The 10,367-nt window shown below is 30.5% G+C and overlaps 1 pseudogene; it reads right to left on the bottom strand.

Moving 5' to 3' along the window:
- Nucleotides 1–17: 17 nt before the first annotated feature.
- The window catches only part of LOC140853675 (uncharacterized), a 19,093-nt pseudogene continuing 8,743 nt past the window's right edge, over nt 18–10,367 (bottom strand).

The following is a 10,367-nucleotide window of genomic DNA, read 5'->3' as shown; positions in this document are numbered from 1 at the left end:
AGATAATAAGCTTAGTCTTAGCTATCATTCGGCCAATGGCTTCCTTGTCTAATATTGCAAGTTGAGTCTTCATTTGCATTCAAAGGATCCCAAATCTGGAGTGTGTGTTCTCCTTTAGGAAGAAGTAGAGATGCTATTCCACTTGATGCTACTGTGAGCACGATCTCATCTTTTGACCGCAAAGTAGCAGATAGAGTTTTTTAAATAAATATTTTTCAGTACCATCATAACCATAAATAAAGAAAATCCCACATTCATTTCTAGCAACAGCATTCATAATCATGTCATAGATTTCTTTTGTTTAGTTGTAAGATTGAAAATAAGCTTTTTGTACTCTTCAACCAAAGATAGTTTATCATAACAAAGCTCATCATGAATAAGCCAATTCTGAACAACTGAAAGGATCATCTCATCTGGAAAAGGCATTGAAAGATAATCACGAAGACTTTTATCACTACTTTGAAGAAATTTTTTCAATATCCGCAAGTGCATAATTTTTTAATTCATCATCACTCAAATGCAAATCTAAAATAGTAAAAGAACACATTTTTTTTTAGATAATATGGCAACAGCATTAAGTTTTTTTTTCCCTATAACCATATAATCACAGCAATAAAAATACAAAGTAAATTTTTAAGTAATCAAAATGATAAACAAAAAAATAGATAATGCTATATTGTCATGATGTAGAAGAGTCCTTTGCCTCTGAAGGATGTCTTCCGTAAGTATTGCCAATTATTTTTTCAAATGAATTCAAGCCTTGATAGGACTTTGATAATAATAATATTGCAAAGAGTCTTCTCAAGTAATTTGCAGTACCCCAAAAATTTGCCTCTGCTATGCCATCAATATATTCTTTGTCATCATCAAGCAAGCCTAATGCATAGCAAGCCTCTTTAAATGAAGGATATCTAACACCATTGATAGTCCTTATATCTTCAAAACACGTGGCACCTCTTACTATATTAAGTAAGATTCTCTTATAGTACACATCTCTACTTCCAGGAGGACATAAAATACTTTACCTATAGAGAACCCACATTTTCTTGGAGTCCATTGAAGCTCAGATTGTTTTCATACAAAATTAGTAGAAAATTCTGCATAAGTCAAATCTCTTGCTTTCCAGATACTTCTTATTGACCTCCATCCATGCCAAAAATATTGACTGATTGATTCCAGATTTGTTTAGAATAGAATCAATTGGTTCATTATCACCAAATACAATCATTTGCTCATCTGGTAGATGAAAAAATAGTCGTTCAACAGGAGGATCTCTATAATTGATATCAAAGCCAAAAATCCTCCAAGCAGCTTCGCATGGAGATATGTATCTATAATTATAGTACATACTTATTTCATCTACTCCTTGATTTTCAGGATTTCGATAAAAAGCTGCAGTAATGCGATCATGACCTTTGTTAATATATTTAAAAAGATATTTTATTGATCTTGACTGATTGCACCATTCAACATTGATATGTGCATGATACTTCAGGAGAAGATGTAGATTATATAGAACGACATATCTATTGTCAAGAATAACACCATTCTTTTTCACAGTTCTAACATTGTCCCTTCTTCTATAAAGAGGATATCTTTCTTCATCAATACATGTGTAGCCTTTGAACTATTTAGAAAAATGTTTCGAACATCTTCCATCCTTCATATATGGGGAACATGAATTGGAAGCACCATAAGGACCATGGATCATAAAATTATTCACAAGTTCATATAGCTTGGATAAAACTCTTGGTCAGGTATCTCAGCTAATATGATTTTATTGATATCTTCACCAGTAGGATATTTGTTCTCAGTATACAGAAAAACTAAAATATGAGCATGTGGCAAACCATGCTTTTGAAACTCAATGGTGTATATCACTACAAATTAACAAAAAATACCTTCATCAAATATAATGATATACATGTGCATCTTCATGAATTTATCTAAGTTGAATTATGTATTATACAATATGCATGAATGTTAGACTAATGAAGATTTAAATGTATATGATCTATAAGTTACAACTAATCAATAATTTAAAAAAAAAAATAGAGAATACAACATGAATGCATATTTACAATTCAAAGATTTTTGAAAAAATTCATAAATTTGTCTAATAAACTGGAAGTTGGAAAAAATACATGTAAATGTAATAAATACATCAGGGTAGCCAACTCACTTGCATATAGTCTGGTTCTGACCTTTTGGTGGATGAAATAGTTTCTGAACAACTCATCAAGTACAGATCAAATTATTCTATTGCTTCTTTAGATTCATAATAATCAAATTAGTAAGAATGAAACTCCTTTTATATTGCATTATATGTGAATCAAACTTGTACTTTGGTGTATTTTTATTTTTTAGTTTCTATCTGATTTTATACTTTATTCTTTGTTGTTAGTAATTAGATTTGGTGCAATGTCTACTGAGTTTTCTGTCGTTCTAATTGTTTAAATGAAATATGGTTGGTCTTTGGATGGTTATACATGATAGTTTAATTAAACACTTAAAACTTATGGTGAGTTCAATGTGTTAATTAAATTTGTTTATATCATATTGAGAAGGCAATAAAATCTAAGAGTTTAAAATTATTAGTATATTTAGCATAATGGCTAAGTAATGGTACTAACCTTACCTTTAGATATCATGGGAAGGCAAAATAGTTATTTTTCTGTGTTACTTTGTTCTTTTAGTTTTAGCTTTTATTGTTTCATCAAACTTATTATGGTGAATTTAGCTGTATCAGACAACTTGGTGTTTTAAATATATCTTCTATCTGATCCTGGTTGAATATTATTTACAATCTGAAAGATACATAGATGATTTATTTTAGAATTTTCCCTTTTCATCAATAATCCCAAACATTGCTCTTTTTTCTCAATCCAGAAAATAATTTTATAGAGAGAAGAGAATGTCAAAGAAGACTAAGGGGTTGTTTAGAAAACAATTACTTTGGGTTTTAGTCTTTTTCTATATTTAGGCAAGCTCAGTTGTTTGTATGTGGGGCTTGGAATGGGGAAGTTTTATATGCCCATTTTCTCTACTCATTCACTACTCATGAGTCAGTAGCTCATCAATTTCTTTTTAAAAAAAAAATAAAAGCAGATAGAGAGAAGATAATATTTTCTTCTTTACATAGTAGGTGTTTCTTTTGTTAAATTTCAAACATTATGGTCAAGCCTTACCCTTGCCGCTAAAGAATGAACCAAAAAAAAATATTATTGTTCACAGATTTACTTCCCATCTTTTCAACCAAGTTTTACTTATTTAAATTTTTGAAATCTATTTCTGTAAAATACTAACTAATAACAACTGCAAAAGTTTTAGAAATACAATAAAAACTTACAGTTGCCATAGCTTTACAGTTCAAAAAATACACGAAGAAAAAAGAACGGTAAACAAAAATGTTGGCCCTATTGAGGTTCTGAGAACGGGATACTTAGTCCCATTGATTTGGAGACATTGGGTTGGGGGCACAAAACACACAAATACTTCACAGAAGAATATGATCTCTATCATGTAAATAAGGTTTATTCATTATATTTCTTTCATTTTGGAAATAGAAAGCATTCGGATTTTATTTTAATTTTGGATTAATCTAATCATGAATGTATATAAAGAATTCAAATACTTCAAAAAAAATATGTAAATAGTAGTATAAAGTGGATGTTGGAGAAAACATGTATAAAGAAGTTAGATGTACCAGCTTTAGCTCTTCCAAAAATATTTTTTTGCTTCAAATCTTTGATGAACTGATCAAGTTTAATCTTGAAGACCCCACAAAGAATGTCTAGACGATCAGCAGGTTTAAGGCCTTTATGCTGAACAAATCTAAGAACCTCTAACCAGTTTGGATTACATGTAAATGTAATAAATAGATCCGAATAGCCAGCCCACTTGCATATAGCCATGGCATCTTGATAGTTTTGGATCCAAGTATGGAAGGAAGTATTACACATTTATTTCTTGAAGAAGGATTTGTTTCCCCTCTCAAAACAGCTTCTGTAAGTCCTTTGTACATATCTACTCTCAAATTATTTTGATGAGACCAAATGTATTTCAACCTCGATGATTCAATCATTGTATAGGCATCAACCAAAAACTGATGAAATAACCTCCTAGAATATAGTATAGTAGGAGCTTCATTCTTTCTATCCTGAATTCTGTAGGCAAAAAACTCTCTTATAAATAATTTTATCCTCTTTCTAAAAGAACCACTATCTGAATCCTGAAATTGGTTATTCTCGTTATAACCATCCTCCCCATAAGGGAATAGCAAGGGGTAGTGTAAGCCAAGATAAGCAGGATTCAATTCAGTGATTCGCTTCAATAATCCATATTGTGTCTCAACTATAATGTTTCTGTCATCAGCCGAGCTTTCAAAATCTCCAACAATTAGTGCAGCTACTTCAAATATAGTGGGAATATTATATCTCCTTCCATCACGGCCTTTTTTTTGATGAGCTGTAGTTTAACATTGGACTCGTCTTTCTTTTGATATCTATCTCTAACCTTCTGAATAATTTGGTCAGTACATTGTACTCATCAAGCATATCTTTTAAATCAGTAACAATTTCAGCATGCAATGAATTTGAATCACCATCCGAACTACTTCATACAAAAAATAGAATATATTGTTAGGTTCAAATACATAATTATGATAAAAAGAGTATCAAATCCTATATTCTTAAAAAGGTACGCACCTCATAGTCTTCATTCTATTTGACACCTCATTTTCAGTATCATATATGTATATTTGAGCAAATTTAGGAGATGATCTTGGAGTAGGCAGTAAACTTCCAATCATATGGTAATTTTGGCCACTTAATTTAAAGATGGAGCGACCATTTCCATCATTCATACTTTTATTAATTTTTTCCCCCATTGATATGAAAGAGAACATCATGTTGTATGATCGAATATTTTTTATAAAATGGTTGCTCTTATCATCTTGATTTTGCATAAGAGCCCTCAAAGTTTCAGGTGGATCTCGTAACAAAGGAAGCTGAACTTTTCTTTGCATACAGCATAGTGAAAATTTAGTTTTTTTGCATTATAATGCTTCATTATTTTTTCTTCATACCACATCAATGCATCGCAAAATTCACATTCCCATTCCGGATCTCCAATGTCCCAATACTCTGTTTGTTTATTAAATGAATAATTTTAATCTCATATGATATATCATGATTTATTTGTAAATAAAGTCAGTTAATGTGACAACAATGACATACCTTCATTTTGAATAGCAGTATAGTCGATTTCACCACTGGCTGTTTCTTCAAATTGTTTATTATCATTATGTCCTACATTTTCACCAGTATGATTACTTCCTATATATTAAAACAATGATGAAGTTATTATGGAAAGTGATGAACTATGACTAAAGAAGTAAAAGAAATTATTAAAGAAATGGTGGTCAATGGTGAAAATAGTTATAAATAAATAAGCAAGGGTGTTAAAGTTATTACCCACTGCATCTTGTACTACACCATTGGTGTTATTCCTATCTTCAATATTATTACTTTCACCTACACACAGAAAAATTATCACATTAACCTTTGACTAATGAGAAGACAATGTTATTCAAAGTGATTGATAAACTTGTGATAATGAGCCACTTGGGCATAGCTTATGTATGGAATATCACTCAATCAAAGAATAATCTCATAAGAAACTTACAGATTTAACTAACGTTAACAATAATGTTATTGAGAAATACTCAAATAAGAAAATTTTTGTGTTTACCATTTGAAACATCGCTCAAAGGAGTCCTCCATCTCTTCACTGATGTCAGTTTTGGATTGCAATTGGAAATAGATAAATTTTCTGTTCCTTGACTTGTATAGTTTCCATTCTCTGATCACATATAGAATTATATTTACATAAATTTTCAGATGCTTTATTGTCATAAAGTATGAACATATAGAAACATGTTTACCTTGAAATGTAGATGTTGTTCGCATACGTTTCTCACTCTGATCATTGTCCTCACTATATGGAATATAATGTATTAATTATTAGGCTATCCCAAAAATAATGATAACAATAAAAAAATATGAAGGTATAAATTCAATTTGCAAGGCTCATTCTCCTCACGAACCCATTTTATTTCATCTATCAAGATAAATAGTTTTTAATACATGAAAGAAAAGGATTATGGCAAACACTGAAAACAAAAGTAAAAGAAGTGATGAAAATCAGTTATGAAATATAGATTGCAGATTTGAGATACAATAAGATACATCAACCCAGGAATAAAAGAAAATTTTGATTATTTTATTAGCCATGCATTTTGTAAGGAAAATTTTTATTTTTCTACCATTTCTCCACCACCCTAGAAATATCCCTCTGTAAAGCCTTGCATAAGCAATCAATATCGAGTACTATAGAGAATTAGAGAAATTAAAGCACAAAAAATCCATTGGTGATGATGTAGTTGAAAAGTGTTCTTGCACTTGCTTTGCTCATGTTGTTGGTGCTACAGCTTTCAACAACAAACCTATTGTGAAGTTAAGTGTTCTCAAGACTATCTGGACTGCTTGAATTATTGGGTTGGATGTGAGACTAATATGGAGTGCTACACCATATGTATTAAAAATTATAATTCCACCAGCTTTTTCTGATAGCCATTCAGTACTGCAAACTGGGTTGCTCCATTCATCTTTTAAGGAATTTCGCAACGGTAACCCTATTTTCCAATCATATTTTTATTTATTTTTTCTTATAAGTTAATTTGAAGTATTTCTTACATATTTTTAACTTTCAAATAAGGTAGATAAAGAGAATGAAAAAATGTGTAATAGAAGAATACTTAAACAAATACTGCAATGCTCAAAATAGCTTTAACATGGTTGGCAATCCTAATGTTGCAGTTTCCTAAGGCTAGTTAATTTTTTTTTTATCTTCAATCTATGTTTCTGGTATTTCTAAATAAATCTTCCATGGATTTGTCATTTCATGGCAAATTTGGTTGATCCTTCAAATCTATCCTCGCTGGGCTAGTGTGTGTATGTTGTGTGTGTGTATGTTTTTTTTTTAACTCTCCTTTTGTGTGATGTTTAAAATAAATCTTCTCTTAATCTGTCCACTGCATGGAACTATTTTGTTATTATATCTCAAATCTGCCAATCTATATACAATAAATCTTGGCCAAATCTTATAGTATGTATCTTTCTTCTATAGTATGTATCTAAATAAATCTCCTCTTGTCATTGTTTGATTTTTATAGTCAATAGTCATGAAATAATCTTTTACCTTGAGTAATGCTAACTGTGTTAATGCTATTGATTCCATATGTAACGTGAGTCCCAACACAGCAATGCAACCAAAAAGATATTATTAAAGTAATAGCTAAATTTAAATTTTGTACTTCATAACTGCAAAATAAGAATGATAAAAAATAATTTAGATAATAGATTCTTAATATCAGGTAAAGATAAATAATATCATTGATATCCAGATTCAGATTATGAATATTATTATTTTTTTTCTCATTTCAAAAATATCTCTTAAATTATCCCCATTAGATTTGATAGTATGTAGCATCCTTCCTTTTTTAATAATGTGCTTTCTAGAATTCATCAGTGGACTATTTTGTTTGAATAAATTATCTTTTGAGAAAGTAGAGTTTCAAAATATTGCTGACCATTCATTTGATTTGAATTTTGAACATTGGCATCCATCAATGATTGAGAAGACAATGTTGAAGCAGCCATCCTATTCAAAACCGCACTCGATGCACATATTGTAGATGGTAGATGGTGGTTATGTATTTTCACGATTCATTCTCTACAGATTTATTTTCAACTCCTTTAGATTTAGTGGTACAATTGACTTCATTCATTTGTGAAAGAAGAATGAACTGCATGCGTTAAAATATTCACAGATGTTATTAGATTAACAATAATATTTTTGAAGAATAATAACATGAGAAAGTTTTTATGTTTACCATTTATAACATTATTCAAAGGAATCCTTGATCTAATAACTGATGTCAGACTTGGACTGCAATTGAAAATAGATAAATTTTCTATTCCTTGACTTGAAGGGTTTCCAATATCTGAATACATATAGAATTACATTTCAGTAGATATTCAGATACTTTATTGTCATAAAGCATGAAAATATAGAAACGTGACTACCATGAAACCCTGATGCTGCTCGCATACGTTTCTCACTCCTAATCATTGCTCTCCTCAACTTCTTTCTTTCGGACTAATATGCTTCATTAATGGATTTTCTATGATATCTGCTAGACTCATAAAGTTTTTATTCATTAATACAATCAGACAAATAAAGTCTCAGATTCTCAAGGATCTATCCAGCAAAAAATGTTTGTGATAAAAAATATGAAACCAATTAAACTATTTTATAAAAGCCTATACATGAAGGTGTGGGGTGATTGCTTTTTAGGTCATGCATCTACAATTAAGTTTTAGATCTGAATTTCTATTGGAGTTATTCACTCTATATTGGAACACTTTGACCATAGATAAGAATTTTTCATACATTTGTTTGTAAATAAATATTCTTTTCTTATTAAAAAATATAAAAGAATAGAGAAAGAAGGAGAACATACACATACAACAAAAGAAACAAACTTACCTAAAGAGTTCTATGAAGGTACTCTATCATAAGCATGAGCAATAGAAATGAAGCATCAAGAAGAAAAGACACAATACGTTGAGTGTTATGTTTTAAATGTTAACTAATTGCTAAAGGTGAAGCGAAGGTGAAGAGTCTTGCTTTTAATGTTCATAAACATGATAGTTATTAGGCTGCTAAAATAGAAACAATAAAAGCATATTACGTGACCTTATGACCATCTCATTGGAATTTTAAAACTATGCATTTACTATCACAATAGTTTCTGATATTAAAATTATATTGTACCATTAATTCAATTAAAATAAGTAGCTGATGGTTAGTATTAACCAAAAAAGTTATAATTCCAAAAATAGTGAACATTAAATTTTGTGATAATAAATGGACAGGAGAGATATAGATAAGCATATATTATGGCAATTAAGAGTATGGTTACGTATCAATGGAGGAGTCTGAATTGATGTGAAGGAGATGAAGAGTTGCATGGGTTGGTGTGCACAAAGAAGCTCATTCTTGCATGAAAAACCAAGTGCTGCTATTATTAGTTGCATAGGTTGGTGTGCTTTCACAACGGAGTTCCAAGTAGAGGGAGATCACAGAAGAGCAAAAAGAAAAGGCCATAGCTTCTCAAGGAATGACTTCCAATTACTTTCAGTAATTACTATGAGTAGTGTTTAAAACAGCTAAAAAATATAAAAAAATAGAGAAAGAAGGGAACGTACACATACAACAAAAGAAACAAACTTACCTGAAAGTTCTATAAAGGTACTCTATCATTAGGATGAGCAATAGAAATGAAGCATCAGAGAAGAAATACATGTTATGTTTTAAATATTAACCAATTGCTAAAGGTGAAGGTGAAGGTGAAGAGTCTTGCTTTTAATGTTTATAAAAATGATAGTTATTAGACTGCTAAAATAGAAACAATAGAAGCAGGTTAACGTGTGACCTTATGACCATCTCATTGGAATCTTAATTCATTTACTTTCACAATAGTTTCTGCATTAGAATTATATTATACCATTAATTCAATTAAAATAAGGTAGAGACAATCAATGTTGATTAGGGTTAGCATACATTAGAATTTTAGCTCCAATGTATGTTTTAGCTTTCCCTTACCTTATTCTATCTAGTTTTGGGGTGTTGGTTGGTATTGCTGAAAGGAATTTCCAATTTAGTAAATGATGGTGTCAGAAGGAATCATTATCAATTCTTACTTTTGCAAGAGAAAAATTAGAAATCTTTACAGACCCTGTTTGGATTTTAAACACTTTATTAAATCTATGTGGCAAAGATGGTTGTATCATTGTATGAAGATTATAAGCACCTTATTAAATCCATTGGAAATATTTACAGACCCTGTTTGGATTTTAAACACTTTATTAAATCTATGGGTAAAGATGGTTGTATCATTGTATGAAGATTATAAGCACCTAATTAAATCCATTGTATGAAGATTATTAGCACCTTACTAAATCCATTGTTGTTCACCTAGCAAAAAAAAAATCCCAAAAAAAAAGAGTTTAGCAAACAAATGACAGGAATATGAGTGGCAACTAGAAAGATTGCTTTTCTCACTCATAGGTTCTTTGCTCTCCTAATTTGTGTTGGTCTCTTAGTCATGGAACTAAGGATGGTTCCTGACCTTGGAAGAACAGACATCGTCCATAGGCTGAGTTCAAAGCATGAGCTGGTAGCAAAAGAGCTACACATCCTTAAGAACATTGGTGTTGCGAACTTGATTAGTTCAGCATATG

The sequence above is a fragment of the Elaeis guineensis genome, chromosome 14, assembly GCF_000442705.2.
Source record: "Elaeis guineensis isolate ETL-2024a chromosome 14, EG11, whole genome shotgun sequence".
NCBI classification, from domain to species: domain Eukaryota; kingdom Viridiplantae; phylum Streptophyta; class Magnoliopsida; order Arecales; family Arecaceae; genus Elaeis; species Elaeis guineensis.
The sequence above is the reverse complement of the archived record's forward strand: the minus strand, read 5'-3'. Positions and strand labels throughout refer to the sequence as shown.